General features: G+C 42.3%; 1 protein-coding gene across 7 annotated transcripts in view; it reads left to right on the top strand.

The window, feature by feature from the left end:
- The window catches only part of atp2b1a (ATPase plasma membrane Ca2+ transporting 1a), an 80,704-nt gene that overhangs the window by 44,624 nt on the left and 20,812 nt on the right, over positions 1 to 15,268 (top strand). For 3 of the 7 annotated variants that reach the window (XM_041072081.2, XM_029160751.3, XM_055511315.1), the window contains exon 1: positions 6,612 to 6,772. The gene's annotated coding sequence lies outside the window, so the exon portion shown is untranslated. Of the gene's footprint in view, positions 1 to 93; positions 195 to 6,611; positions 6,873 to 7,216; positions 7,358 to 15,268 lie in introns of those variants that run through there. The other 4 variants (XM_041072080.2, XM_029160752.3, XM_029160753.3 and 1 more) reach the window with 3 other exon arrangements.

The raw sequence follows: 15,268 nt of genomic DNA, 5'->3' as shown, positions 1-15,268 counted from the left end.
CCAGTTCAGCAGTTGCTAATTTGTCAGTTAAAATAACTAAATAAACACATTGACTGAACTTCCCTTTTTCTGGTTTGTCATCCAATTATTCAGGATACAACGTCTAAGTGACTCCAGCTCTGCCCTGACTTTACTGCAGTGTGGCCGACTTTTCCCTAGACAGACCCGGGGCAATTTCTGCAGTGGATTGAGGGGTAAGCGCACACGCACAAACCCACACAGGTCATTACGTTTACCACTAAGCATCTCCATAAGCCCAAGCAGGCATATCTGACGTATCCATCTCCCGTGCCCTCATCACGCTGGAGCCGTCTCTCCCTCTCGCTCTAAATGGGGGTAAGGGGTTTCTCAGTGGCAGTGATGATGGGGACATGACATGTAATCACGGGGTTGGTCACAGCGTGGTAACTACGCAGGGCTATGATTTGACTCCCATTTACATCTCTTCTGGAGCAACATGTCATATTACTCCGTTTTTTTTTGTGGTAAAATGAATAAGATAGTTAAAATTCTTAAAAGCCTGTGACCCTGTGAGGAAGAATCTTCATGGGTTTGTTGTTGTGGCCTACAGATTACACATGATTTAAATGTGCAGGGTACTATTTCTTGTGTATGCCTTGTGTGCCGTGCTCCCTCCACAGCACATACAGTCTCTTACTAGGCCTCTGTGCAGCCTTTGCTAAGCTTTGTGTGTCTGTGTGCGTCCTATTGGTGCACACATGCTCCCGGGTTCTTTTGCACCCAGACGCATAGGTCCGAGTCTTGAACCTTGCCCGTCTCACTTGCTGCGCCTTCTGTCCCTCCCAAGGGAAAAGCCCCCATGCGAAAGGAAAGAAATGGGGTGTAAAGGGCACGGAGTTCCCATTGGATCTCCTCCTCCAAGCCCCATCTGTGCCCACTCTGTGCCACTCTGCTTCGGCCACTGGGAAAGCTCTGCATGGGCTTGAGGGAGCGAGTCCTTTTACACTGCCTCTTCTCCTCCTCTCTACATTTTCCGTGGCAAAAATCTGATGCGGCTCTGTAATTAAGTTGTCATTAATTGTTTCGCCGGGTCCCTGGTGGCACTCAGTGACTTTGGGGGAAGAGAACAGCCGATTTATTGGGCTGATGGGCTCCACGCCTAACTGAACAACTCAACACAGTGAGAACGATTCTTAATTACTGCCTATTGCTGCTAATTCACCCAGAGTCACCTCTGCCAGAAAGCTAACTCGCCCTCTCTCTCTCTATTTACACAGAAGCTTCCCCTCTTTTACAATTTGTCGCCTTTGTCTTTCCCTGATGTCTGCTGCCATTCGTTGAATACATCATTTCAAGACACAGAGCAAGTGTGATTATTCTGCAGAATATTTTTGCCCTGTACTGTATGTTTTGTTTTCCACTTGTATTCCTGTTGGATTGTACTGGCAGTGTTTTCCATGAGTGTTGCACTGTGTCTAAATGTGGAATCTCAGGTGGTTTTCTCTGCCTTGGCGGTAATTGAATCAAGACTGTTTATATGCCCTACATTTTATGACATGTAAATGTTCACTGGCCTGAATGAAATACACTTTCCAGCTCTACCACTTGCCGAGCCAAATGTAAATACAGAAGATATCAACGGAAAACAGACCCGTGAAAAGACGCCCTGGAGGGCAGTGACAGTACCTCCAAGCCATATTAGAACTTGCTTGCTGTGCGTCTCTGCCACACAGACACATGCATTCTGGGCCCGGTGAGTCATTGCCCTGACAAAATCTTGCCTCCATGGGCATTTGAGGTGAAATATTGTTTGCTAATGGAAACATGAAATAATCTTTGCGTTGTTGGCGTAGGGTCGACTGAGACCAATCCCTCTTTCTTTGTACAGTACACACAGATTTTGTTAATTCATAGAGTATTTGCTGACTTCTTGTCTGTCTGAGCTTTTGGTGTCCCCTTTCTTTTTCTTTCCGTCTTTTCTCTGGTTCTCTTCACTTTACTCCTTTCCCCAACAAATCTGGCCTTTATTCTACAGGACATTCACCTCTCTGTGTCTGCCCTCGCCTGCTGTGCCTGCAGTAAATTCCAGGGGTAGTTGGAAACACAAACATGCACAAGCCAAGGGCAAGCAGCTCAGTCATGATAGATCCCATCCTTGCCACCACTGCACCTACCTCCACTGCTCTCTCAGCTTTCCTTCAAAACAAGGGATCATTGTGTGCGCGCCTACTCCACAAAGCTTCTTTCGTTTGGGATTTTACAGTCGCTGTTCACCTGGATTATAGGTATAAACCACGGCTCTGTTTTTCCAGTTGTTTTGCTGGTCAGCACAGTGTGAATGTTAATCATTTAACCTGAGACTCCTCTACTAGACATAAACCAATGTTTAAATTCTAGTGGAATTTGGGAAAAAATGTGATTATAGTAATTGTGCCTAGATAATGATGTGTTAGATAATGAAAGTTAGTTATTAGAATGTGTGAGACGTCTTTAATATGAACTGTCTGATTGATATAACTACTGCCCTGCTGGAATAATAGGTCTAAAAGTCTAATGTTGGTGCAACACTAAGCCCAGTAAGTGATATATTGGTCAATGAATTGGCTAACATGGAGTTTTAGTTTATTTGCAATGGGAAAGTTCTCACACATCATGAACCTCCATCAGCAGTCTTTCTCTCAAGTATGCAACAATTTTTCCTCTTCCTTTTCAAAAGAAGGAAGCCCCCCCCCCCCACACACACACACACAACCACACACACAAAGCTCTTCACATAGAGCTCTTTGGTGAAGTGCTGAGCCAGTGGAAAATCCAACGTCTGTTCAAGAAACAAAGTGGTGTAGAAAGATCAGTTGACCAAAGGAAGTGATATTCATACAGTCCGTCCTCACTGATGGGGACCTGGTTGTGTAATGAGACATCTTCATGTTTGCATTTTCCACTTGCTTTGACTCAGGGGACACCTGATCTTTCGATTTCCACCAGGGTCATATGTTTATTTGAGAACTGTTTAGGAAATACCCAATAGATAAACTGATTTTTCTTCCTCTTGTGATCATTTTTTCCATTTCTATTGGCTTTTCCCTAGCACATTGTTACCTCATCAGTTCAACGCGGCTGTCCAACATGTGATAAGATGCAGAGTCTGCAGCTAAGTTCCACTCAGTTAGAGCAGCAGACACATCTACACAATGCCAGTTGCCAGACACTGTTCCTCTAAACCTGTAATTATTTGTCAGGCTATCTTTTCTCATGGTGTGTAAAGCTCTGCCTCGGTAATTAAAGTTCTATGTTGGGATGAGAACATACACAAAACCACAGCTTTCGGGTGTAATCTCAAATGTGACGAGACTTTTGTGGAACTTTTTTTGTCTCGTGTTCTCTCCTGTGAGGACACATGTTCCCGTTTGCGTTTTGAGTGTGTTTTTGATAAATGCAGAAGACACCTTGAAGGCAGCATCTCCCTTTTTGGAAGGGTTTTGGCGTGCCTCATCATTAATGCTTACTCAGACAGCATGAACAACACATTAGCAGGCACAAAGGCTAATGACACTTGACATTTACTGTAGTTCACAAAATGCTTGAGAGCATGTGGCAAATTTCCACCAAGAAACTGAGTCAACTGCAAGACTTAGACAACAGCTGTGGGGGGAAATTATTGGTCCTAACTTAAAAACTAGAGAAACAATTCTATCTATGTTTAAGTGTATGCAAATATGTGTATGATCACCAAAGTACATAAACCTGTCACTCGTTTTAGGAAAGCACACAAACTGATTAGAGTATCTTCCAACAAAAAATATCTTTTCTGGTGCACAAACATGAGATACAAAGAGCACGTTAATCCCTGAATACACAGGATACATTTGTTCACCAGAGACACCTGGAACGACCTGCCCTCAGCAGTGTTTATCATTTTAATCAGTAAATGCGACAGTCAGCGCTGGCTAAGAATGAGAATGCTGCTAGTTGAATATTTATTTACTGCTCTTTGCTGATGATAAATAATATTAATTGAGTTTTGGGAGTCCAGTTCCAGGTCTGAGCTCAGTCATAGTCAGAGTCGCTTGCCACCTCCAGATAGCAGCACAAAGCTTGGACGGGGGGGGGTCTAGCCACTCTGGCTGTGGCAAGCATGCTAAAAAAGAACACCTTAAATTATAGGTGTGTGCAAAACCCATACAGAAAGTAAGTTTCAGTTAGTTTTGTTCCTCTAATTAAAAAACAATCGTGCAATCAGTGTGAATACATAAGCTACTGATTCAAGCTGGGGGATATTTTTGCACAAAACACCCTGCAAAACAGCTAATTATTATTGGTACACTTTGGTTTTTGCATAAATCAAACAAGACATAACACTTAATTAATGATCTTGGCAGAGTTGCTTAACGCCAGATTGGGCCAAGGCAGCTTTTTTTTTCCGGTTTCCAATATTTAAGCATCAAGACATCAGTCTATCTTCTCATCGCGTCATGTGTTTAACAGAAAGAGAAGCACATAATTTCCTGAATGTCGACGTCCAATTCACTAGTTAATCTACATTTTTTCCTGCCGCACTCATTCCTTTAACTTTGTGACCTTGTGAACTGTTTTCGCAGAGCATGTTCTGAGTGCACACTTGCATTCTCAACATTACATTCTTGTGTGTGTCCTGGTTTCAACAGCTTCTAAATAAGTTTAAGATAAAGAAGGAGGGAGGACACACAGGCTGATGGACAGACCAAGATACGCTGAGCAAAATGGGCAGCAGCACTGTCCTGTTGGAAGGACATCTGCAAAGGGTTTGCCAAAGACAAAATGCTGCAGGCTGCCAATCAGGAAGCCACCAAAACCACTGACAGTGGACTGGAAAATAGCAGATGTAAAAATAAGCCTTGTGTCAACTATAGGTTTTGAAGGACTGTGCAGCAAAATGTGCCAGTGCTTTAGTTTAATGTTTGAGAGCAAAGATCAGACAAAACTGACTGCATCATGTCCCTCTCTCCATTATTTTTGTTATAGCAAAATATCATCTGAAGAAAGGTTACTTGGAATTATCACCTTTCTGACAGCTTCATGTTAAAATCAACTAAATTTAAAAGTAGAATTAATGGCAAAGTTGCTGAATTGGACTAAATTCGACTATACAGGTGTAAATAATAAAGTGGTCAGTGATCATCTTCACCTTCAGATTATAGAAGGATCATTTTAGGATCATCTTAGTATTCAGAAGAAACTTGTAGAAAAGAAATTGTATTTATTTGTGCATATGTTTTCTGTTTTTCAGTCACATCACACAGACAGAAGTTCATGTCATTACACAAGTCATTACATAAATCAACACTCTTTCACTTCCTCTTTCCAGTGTCTCGGTGTTTCCTTCACATTTATCCAACTTAGACGTTTGGAAATATTTATTTCAACTTTTAAATTGCACAAAGGCACTAACTTTTATTGTTGACTTTTGCTGAACTTTTTCCATTCACAGATATGAAAGTGTCAAACTTTCTGTGGACTCAGGAGTATCTTGTTAATAAAAAAATCCTATTGTGTCAAGGCAGCAAGTTGGTCACACTGAGGTTTAACCCCTGCCTTGTCTGTTTATCATCTACCACTTGTCCTGTTAACCTCAGGCCCATTACGTAATCAAATTTGTCAAAAGACAAGGAATGCACTTTAACTGGAAAATGCTGTTAACTACCCCTATGCACATAAGGAGTATTGTGTATGTTGCACTTTGTAGTGTCTTATCAGTGTGTAGTGTCTGTAGCAAGCAGAAGTGTAGTTCAGTGATAAAGGCAAAGATAGACTTCTGCTTAGATTGTAATGAAATGCAGGCCGTTGCAATTCACTGGCAGTTGGCTGCAGGTACAGGCAGGGGTGTGCAGAGTGTGTATGACCCCTCCTTAACAGAACTTCAGATTCGCAAAGAATACGGTCATTGAATCAGGAGAAGAAAAAAACGCTACGTCATGGAAAGAATGACGTCAGGTTTGATTGGGCGCCGAGGGACGAGCTTTGTGTGACTCGGGTGCATTTCAAAAACCAGCAAAAACGACGCAGCCAGTTGTCGGCGCGCTCTTTTTGCAGGCAACATTATGTGATGGGTGAACAGTTGAATAATCCTGTTATTACAAAGCGACACGGGAGCAAACAGGGAGTGCGAGGGGATCATGACGTAACCGTTTCCATAGGCGACTGATATGCTGGCTAAGCCAATGGGAATCCACACCAGCGGTCCATACCCATCCTCCTTTTGACGCGCGTTACACGTCCCCGGTGATTTTGTGGAAGAAAGGAAGCGAGCGAGGCGAGATAGTTCATGTCATCGTACTTCCGTCTTCGTCACTTTCAACTTTTAAAAACTAAACCGTTTCACTCACTCATTCAGTTCATATGTTGGATAATTGTGTCGCACGCTGTCTTGTTTCTCTTCACGCCCTTTTGAAATTTAAAAATACATTGTATTATTATGAGACGCGTTAATTTACATCATCAAAAATTGTAAGGCTCAATGCTCGCCATCGATACCGCCACATTTTATGAATAACTCCCGTGTTCATCGTTACTGTTCGTTTGAGCGACTTCCGAGCATAATTTAGATGACACAGCTGCGTGTGTCTCGTGGTTTCCGGTCTAGCGGGCGTAGCCGTTCACTGGCAGCAGCTGGAAATGAACTATCTTGACAGTGGCGGCTGGACAGCTCGGTTGTGGTTGTGACAGCGCGGTGGGCGGGATTTGAGCCCAGATCAGGGGAGAGAGTCTAGTCTTTGGTGAGACTGAGGGGGAGTTAAAGAGAGAAAGGGACCTGGGGTACTCTTCACAGGAAGGAGTAAGTATTGTGCTTTTGTTTTCTGTGCCGTTGCCTCTGAGTGAGTGTAGATGAGAGCCGCGTCCATGCTGTACAGGCGCTGTGTGGAGAAGTCTGAACAGTTAAGTCTTTGTTTTTTGTGCAGTGATAAACGAGGGCCAGCCAGTGGTGGGTAGCTGCCCCGGGTAGTTAGCTTTTATACCAAGCTAACAGCGTTAGCTTGCATTATTGCTGGAATAGACACTGACATGGTGCCTCCTGCTTTCCAGCCCAGGTCAGTCGGGATGCTGCCGCATTTTTTTGGCTGTGCTTGGGTTTTTTTCGCCCTGAACACATCCTCGTGCTAAGTTTTTCGACTTGACAATGTGCTGAAGGTGCTTTTGTGCGTTTGGCTTCTTTACACTCATCACGGGCTAACCTGGGAGCTAGGGGGCTAACGTTGCACGCTAGCCTGCACCGTTGTTTTCGTGCGTGTTTGTTTTTTTTAACGTGGTCCTCACGCGACAGTCGCCCGTTGGCAGCGCACGGGCACGCGGGCCAGAGGAGCACGGGGAACGCGGCGCTCGGCGCCGGTTGTGAGAAAGTTCCCAGCGTTTCATTCTCGAGGTACAGATGCCACGCTCGCATCGCGGCGCGTTTCGTGACATGTCATTCGCGGCGCTCCGCGTTATGCACACGCCAAACGATCATGTCAACCAGCTAACGTTGGTGAGGTAACGACCGGCCTGAGGCGGGATCCTCCGTGCGCCGGGCTCCAGCTGCCGCTACCTCGCGCGCAGCCTGGGCGCACGTTGGAGTCATTTTTGTCCGCTGACGCTCAGTGCATGTGAAGTTCAACGCGGGCGTCAGCCTGGTCCGGCACCGCCGCTTCGTGCTCCGCGTGCTCCCCGTGGATCAAACATCCAGTCTGGGGATGTCATTCGCCGGCGTGCTGCCACTTATTTATTGTGTCGTTCATCGTATTTTTTTCCCCGTCTAGGCGTCGAAGCGTCATTTTGTTTAGTTTAACGCCATCGTAACAGACGCCTGACAGTTTTATTAGTGTAGCCAGTAATGCTTTATTCACAGCTTTATGACTAACACTGCTACTGAATATTCCCCTGAACGTAGCGCGTCGCTTTAAATTACCCTGCAGGTTACCTTATAGCGGCGAGGCGTCTCGTATTTCCTAAGCTTTTCCAACTACAGCAGGTTGATTACGGCACATTAACGTGACACTCGGGACCTCAGTGTACAATGGGATGTCGTTTCGAACTCGCTAACGTTACCTGCGAGTTTTACCGGCTGCTGGTGGAGCGCAGCCGCTGAGCACCTTTTGGTGTCCAGTTGAAGGGATCACCCCTTATCCAATTAAACAGCCCCGGGCTTGCTGCAGCGCCAGCGGTGTCTTCCTGCGTTTGGGGAAGTGTGATCCCACACTGTCTTGCAAGCAGCATTAGACTAGTAGTAAAACGTATATGAACGCTGGCTTCGGTTTAGAGTTGGGCTGCGATTTACTGAGATGCAAGGCCGTGCCAGTCAGCTCATGCAGTTATCAGTAGACGGATTATGTAATACTGCATAATGGCTGCTAAGCATTTCAGCGTCTAGCATTATAATGGGTAAAAACACCTTTTTGCAGAGTGCTGGCTTGTTTAAGTTCCAGTTGTGTGTGTGTGTGTGTGTGTGTAATCAATCTAGATTAAATTGTGTCCATTAAAAATGTTTAGTGGTATTTCTTCACAGCTGCGGAGCTCAGCATATAGACATTCAGAGCTTGTTTAATGATTGACTTAAACATTTAGTAACACAATCCGTGCCTGTGTCTAAGCCCTTTGAACTCTTGACTGTTGCTGTCACTCAAGAATGCCTAAAATATCCTTTTCGTATCCTTTGCTATAGCACGCTTGTTGATAAAATCCTAACACTGACAGTGTAGCTTGTCCTGTTTAAATGATTCAAGTCAAAAGTTACTTGTTTCATACAAGTCAGGGGGAAACGGTTTATCTCAAAGGGGGGACTGATTGCCCCCCTCGGCTGTGTGGACCAGCTGGATTGTATTTAGTTACATTTGTGGACTAACAACCTTTCAAGACTATTCTAGGTTTTCCTCCTTTGCAGTAAATTAGGCATGCTGGAATGTCTGGGAGCTCTGCTACTGTAACATCATCGCTCGCCGTTGGGGCGAAAAGTGGTGTTTGTTGTCACCGAGTCATAGTTGAGGTGTCGTAATGGAATCTAATTTCTTTTCTGCAGTTATCGTTTGTCTAATCTATTCCTATCTCATCATATCATCAGTCTCCCCTACAGCTGCACTCATTTTGTTGTCTTCACTTGAGTTAATTAGAAGCATAGACAATTGCTAACATTTGTTATCTGTTCATAGAAGTGATTATTTTTATTTTGATTATATATCAAAGCACTGTAGCTCATTCTACTAAGGTGACATTGGGCTTAATGTAAACTGGCATAGGAAACTAAATATAATCGGGTGTAAACCATATTCAGAGTACTATTTACATGTGATGATGCTCTGCTTATCTTGTCTGTGTGAATTGTAAAAAGCACGGTTATTCCAAGTAGCAATTATTCTCTACAGAGGTTTTAGGTTACTGCCGTTTGACACGGTCATTACTGCTTATTCATTCAAGTCTCGCCTAGCAAAGCAGTTAAAAGAAACTTATTAGCTGTATCTTAGTATTAGTGTCTTGCATTTTTAGGGAAAGCAAGGGGGCGTCTTGTTTCTTAAAAATTGCAAAACTAATTGGCTAAGGATCTGGACTCCTATAAAAACAGTGAAGCACAAACTGCAAAATATCACCAGTTAGTCATCAAAACAGCTGGAAGCTCCAACTATGTTGCAAATCATTGTAGCGGGCATTTATTATTTTTCTCCTTTCTCAAAAGCTGGTGGGCTTTGATGCTTGACATGCCACTAATCAAACAAATATTTTTTTATATAAGCTGGGTTAGGAGTATTTACTTTTTGGTGTTATAGTATTATGTATCTATGTCGACAGGAAAATAACGATTTTATACAAACCAAATCACCAGTCAGTAAAATGATATCATTCAATCATCATCAGTAGCAAAAGTTGTTTCAGTAGAACGTCCTGGTGTCGGTGTTACTCGTGTCCTAAGCTGGTTGTATCTTATCATAATGATGCAGTCATTAAGGGAATGTTTATTATTCTTGAAGATATTTTAAGATGTATGAACAACAAACTTGCATGTCTAATCCTGATGTAATCACGACAGCCAGCATGTTAATGTACATTAATGCAAACGTCTGTGTTTTATTAAGGTTGCAGCGTATTCTGATAATGTACGCCTGCAATAGAAGATAACCAATAGAATGCGTGTCATGAATGATTTGTCTGTTAGTTTGAATATTATGTGACAGTGGATGTGATTTAAGCCTAAAGACACAGTGCATGTATACACACAAAAATCAAATTCTCTACATTTATCACAACTCATTTATATCAGCACCTTGAACGCAGAGAAAAGTGTGCGGAATGTGTGACCGTGAAAAGCTTGACTAGTAGAGACAGCTGTAGAGTTATAAAGAAGTCATCGACTCCATAACGTGTTACTTGGCAAGACATGTGGTGCGCATGAACACTGTTGGCAGAGGGATTTCCAAAATGATGAGCACCCTGGGCCAAGAGGTACCAGCTGTTTTATGTCTGAGTAAAAGAATAAGACAATCAAATGCATTACAATCTTTTTTCTTTTGACAGGTGGACACGACTACATTTGCTTCGTTAGATTGCAATATAACTTTTTTTGCATAATTTTGAGATGTAGGTCTATATTTTATTGCCCTCAGAAGAAGATATAAACTGCAGTAAGATTTCTAAACCTATTATTAATTTTCAGACGTCATTTATTTCACAGTATTCCCTCTATAAAATTGCTTTGTGCATTTCTCATCACTGGCTTTAGTGAAGTAAGCCCAATATTCAACACTAGTGCATTCTGAAATTCAAATAGTAAGGACAGCAAGGTCACACACTGGCAGCAAATGGCAGGGCGGGAGGACCTCAGGCCACTGAGCTGCTATTTGGAATCACGTATAACAAAGAACACAGAGAGTGTCTCATCTTCAAAGTGGTTCATTGAAAGAAGCTTCATTTTGACATATTTTCCATCCTTTGGACATGAAGGACATTGTAATGGTTAGATGAAAATCATCACCCCAGGCTTTTCTAACTCCGAATGGAAAATGTTTTGCCTGTACTGTATGTAGACATGCAGTTACATCAGTGATACATGATTAAAATTGGTTATAGCACAACAGAGTTATAGTGATATTTTTTGATTAAGAGAAAAATAATCTCTTTGAACATTACTTAGTAGTACTGGCAACATGACTAGTTTCATAAATATTTGATGGTTAGAATATTTTTATTGCAGATGCTCCTTCAAAGCTTTAACAGTGTGAAAAACAGTACTTTTAAATCAATTACACCTCAAGAAGAGGATTGTCTTTCAGCACTTGGTTGAGCTTGGAAAATATTGAGCAAATGGGAAGTTAATCATTGCGCCATTTGACCTTTCACTGTTTACACAAATATCTTCACAATGATAAAGTTATGATGTGAAGAAACTTAGGAAAACTTTGAACTTTGTGTGACATGGTGCACTCAAGACGTTTTTAGAGGCAAATAAATTTGAGCTCCTGATTTGGGTTTACATTACAGGTCCAGCTTTCACACTTGTTTATTGTAACAGTACTATCCTGTTAAAGAACAGACAGAATAGGAAGTGCTCAATCACCTAGACTCAGGTCAACATGAACTGTTGGATTGGTATGGTTTGGTTAAATTGTTTGCAGTGTCAACAAAAACATGTACTTCCTAGTTTCACATCCCTGTCAGAGAGATGATGGCTTATTTCCATTTTAAAAGGCCATCCTCCATACATGAAGTAAGATGAGCTGGAGGGGAAAAGTGTGTTGACGGTGACACCTCTGACTGTGCATTCTTATGAATTGGCAGCCTGACAGGCTTCCAGAGCTGTGTAGAGGTTCCCGGCTGTTGGGTGAAGTAGCTCTCTCAGCTGCGAGCCATGCAGCGCAAGGAGGGCTGGGTGTTTCTGCTTTGTACCCTCCACATTTACATGGCCTGACCCAGTTCAGCAACGGCTAGCAGTGGGGGGAGGGCGCAGTCTGGGGGAAGCTAAAAATACCACCCCTCGCATTAGGCAGCTCTATTGCTGAGGGATCCCTAGAATTGCCATCCTTGACTTGCATCGAGCTGTTGGCACGTAGAGGTGTACAAATTGCCAGAGGGTTTCCTTAGTGAAGAATCAACCATATGAGTATATTTCTGAGTTGTGCCACTGTTGCCCTGTGTACTGTTTGCACTCGCTACAGCCTTATGGGTATAAGATGCAGTGTGCAACTAATGTGCGATAGCAGTATTAGTTACTTGGGTGGAGGAGACTTGTGACTGAAGCCAAGGGTCCTGAGTGAAACCAGTACACGTTGATGCTGAGTAACGGTTCTGCCACTGTTGTTGGAAAAGGGTTAACCTTAGCCTCTGCCATTCAGCCATACCATGCCAGCTGTTGGCTTAGAGATCCAATCACAATGATTTTCCACTGTTGTGACATGTGACCTGCTCTGCAACCCGAAACTGTCGTAGCACAGCAAATGTTGGCACTTCCTTTATCTTGGCGTTGGAGCTGCTTGTGGGGTTAAGGGGTGTAAATGTGGGAGAAGGCTCACAGAGGTGGACATGAAGGCAGGGAATTACAATCATTACTGTAGGCTCTGTCCTAGGTTAAGATCGAGACATTTGCAAAGCCAAATGTGTTTTCGTTGTTCGGCCAAAATAATAATCTGTGTTGGCATTTGGTCAAATGGTTTATTGTTTGGAGCAAGACACTCAAACTGTTCTGACAGAATCTATAAACAACATTAACACTTGCACTGCCCTAGTTGAATGAGTGTTTTTGATGAATTAAGTCATCAAAGTCATTATGTGAAATGAAAATAACATTGAGCAGTATCAACGTTTTTATTCAGTTATGATTTAGTTTAGCAGCATATTGTGAAATTGTGTCACAAAGTTGCCAGGTTGTTTTAATTTCATTAATATGACATTATTCATCACAGTTTGAGTCCGATTAGTTTGAATCAAAAGGAAAAAAAATGATTGCAGTCCTTTAAAGACATTTTACTAAATCTGTCACCGGTTCAACAGCTGGACGTCTTCGTCAAAGCAGGGCATTCTCTAATCTTTCCCACCTCAGTAATACACCCGGTCTTGCAATTATGCTGTGCAATAAATAATAAATTCTGTCCCGTTTTCCATGGCAGATGGCTCCAAATAGAATCTCACATGTGACAGAATAGTTTCCAAGAATCTCAATGGAATAAGCAGCAAGCATTCATTTGTGCACTGCGCAATAATAAAAGCTATATTTTCTCTCCGTCTGCGTCCCAGTTTAAGTTGTGACATATTTTTGAGTTTTGGATGTTGGTTTGGGGTTGCATTTGAAGTCATGTTTGGTAAAAAGACAAGATGAATGGGATGAGTAAAACCTCTTCAGCTGAGAGATAACTGCAATGTTTTTTCTCACAAAGGAAAATCATACCCGTCTGCACTGGTGCCTTTCTTCATGGATTTAATGGCTAGATCCAGGATCACTGCCACGCAGATCATAGTCTGCCATGGCTTTCCACCTGAAGGTATAGCTATAGATGGATTAGATGTGATGCCCATCTTATATCCAAACCTAGCACTCGGTTATGAGAAATTCAACAAATCAAGTCCTTCTTAAAACACCTGCTGTGATTCTGAATATGTAATTTGAGATTTGTGTAAATCTAAGACACATGAACATGGATTCCTGTCAACCTGGTTTACATGAATAAATCAGCATCATGTATTAAGCACAGAGGATACAGCCTCTTATTAGAAGGGACTCTCATGTAGAGCAACACAGAGCTGCCTGATGCTGCAGATAGTCTTAATTAAATTTAACAGACGGCTTTTCCTGAATCAGTCAGTTGTTTCCCGCAGACTGTTACCCACCAGGCACTTTGAAAATGGTTAAACCATTTAAATCAACACATTAAAGCTGACGTCAAGTTCGCATCCCCTCGTTTGCTAATGTAGCATGGATTCGGATTAATTAAGATGTTTGCAGAGGTAGAATGTAAAATTACTGTTATCTTGAAATGAGAGACTGGAAACCTTGGGATTGGTCATTAAGCGACATAGTCAGGCTGAGAATAAAGGATTTATATTAGTTGTTTGCAGCTGTATATTTATGCTTTAGTGTGGAGCAGACCTAGGCAGAAGGTGCATAGCATCCCTCCAACTGTTGCAATTACGACAGGACCTGTAATCTATGTAGGAATGAGGTTGGGATGATTAACGCTGACACAATGAGGGATTTTACTAAAGCTAACCAGATACTTGGAGCTTAAACCTGGTCTGCCCTGCATTTATTACTGTAACCACGATGGTGTTGATGGAGCAGCACGTCAACAGTCGGGTGAGCTGATGAGAAGTTTGACTGAGCCCTACTAACCTATATTTATGCTCCCAATAACAAACTGATAATGGCCTTTTAATGGGACGATAACAGTCGAAGTAACTAAGCATAGTGAGAAAAGAAACTCGCTTGCCCGTTGTGTCTGTGCAAAGCTGCTGCTGCTACTACTACTAAATGAATTCTGTGCAGGAAAATCCCGGGGAGTTGTTTGGAGCAGTGATTATTGAATGCTAATACTCCACTTTGCGTACATATGCTGATCAAAAAGGAGAGGACAAACTATTTTATTGGGACTTTACAAGCACATCAGTTCAAAGTTAATGTTCAAAGGTCTCTGTCTTTGTAGCTGTAAAAAAAAAAAAAAAAAAGCAACTGTGACATCATATATGGTTTATGATGTTAGGTTAAGTTTAAAGAACTTCTGTTCAATATACATTTAAAGGACAGTGCAGGACCAATTCACTTCAGTCTTTTCCAAGACGCAATTCATTCATCGTATACTAGCTAATGGGCATGTACTTAACAGGCAGAATTGGAAGTGTTGTTCTCAGAGAGAAAATGAAATTACGCCTGTCTAGATGAAAACACAAAAGCGCAGCGGAAAACAGGCAAAGCAAGTTAATTGTGACCAGATGAACTTACAGGTTGAGTAAGTCCCTGGATCCAGCAGTAAGAAACAAGAGTGGAACACAGGCTCCAGCTGCTATAGTCAGTACTACAACAACCGATCACACAAGCAGGGAAACTACACAGAGTAAAAGGAATGTGTACTGTATATGTCATTGTAATGTCAATATGTTTTTAGAGTAATAATCATATTTTAGTGATGGATATAAATCAATTTCTGTGCTTGTTTGAGAAGTGAAACCTTGTTTAACCTTACCTGTTTTCTCACTGAGTAAAAGAATGTCTCCAAGCTATAATTTTAGTTATTGACAGTGTAGGTGTCGTAACATCGTCAGAATCTCTGCCTGTCCAGGAATCTGAAGGGGGGGGGGGGTCGTCATTGTAAGCGTGATAAGTGTG

The sequence above is a fragment of the Betta splendens genome, chromosome 9, assembly GCF_900634795.4.
Source record: "Betta splendens chromosome 9, fBetSpl5.4, whole genome shotgun sequence".
NCBI lineage: Eukaryota > Metazoa > Chordata > Actinopteri > Anabantiformes > Osphronemidae > Betta > Betta splendens.
This window is presented reverse-complemented; position numbering and strand designations above follow the sequence as displayed.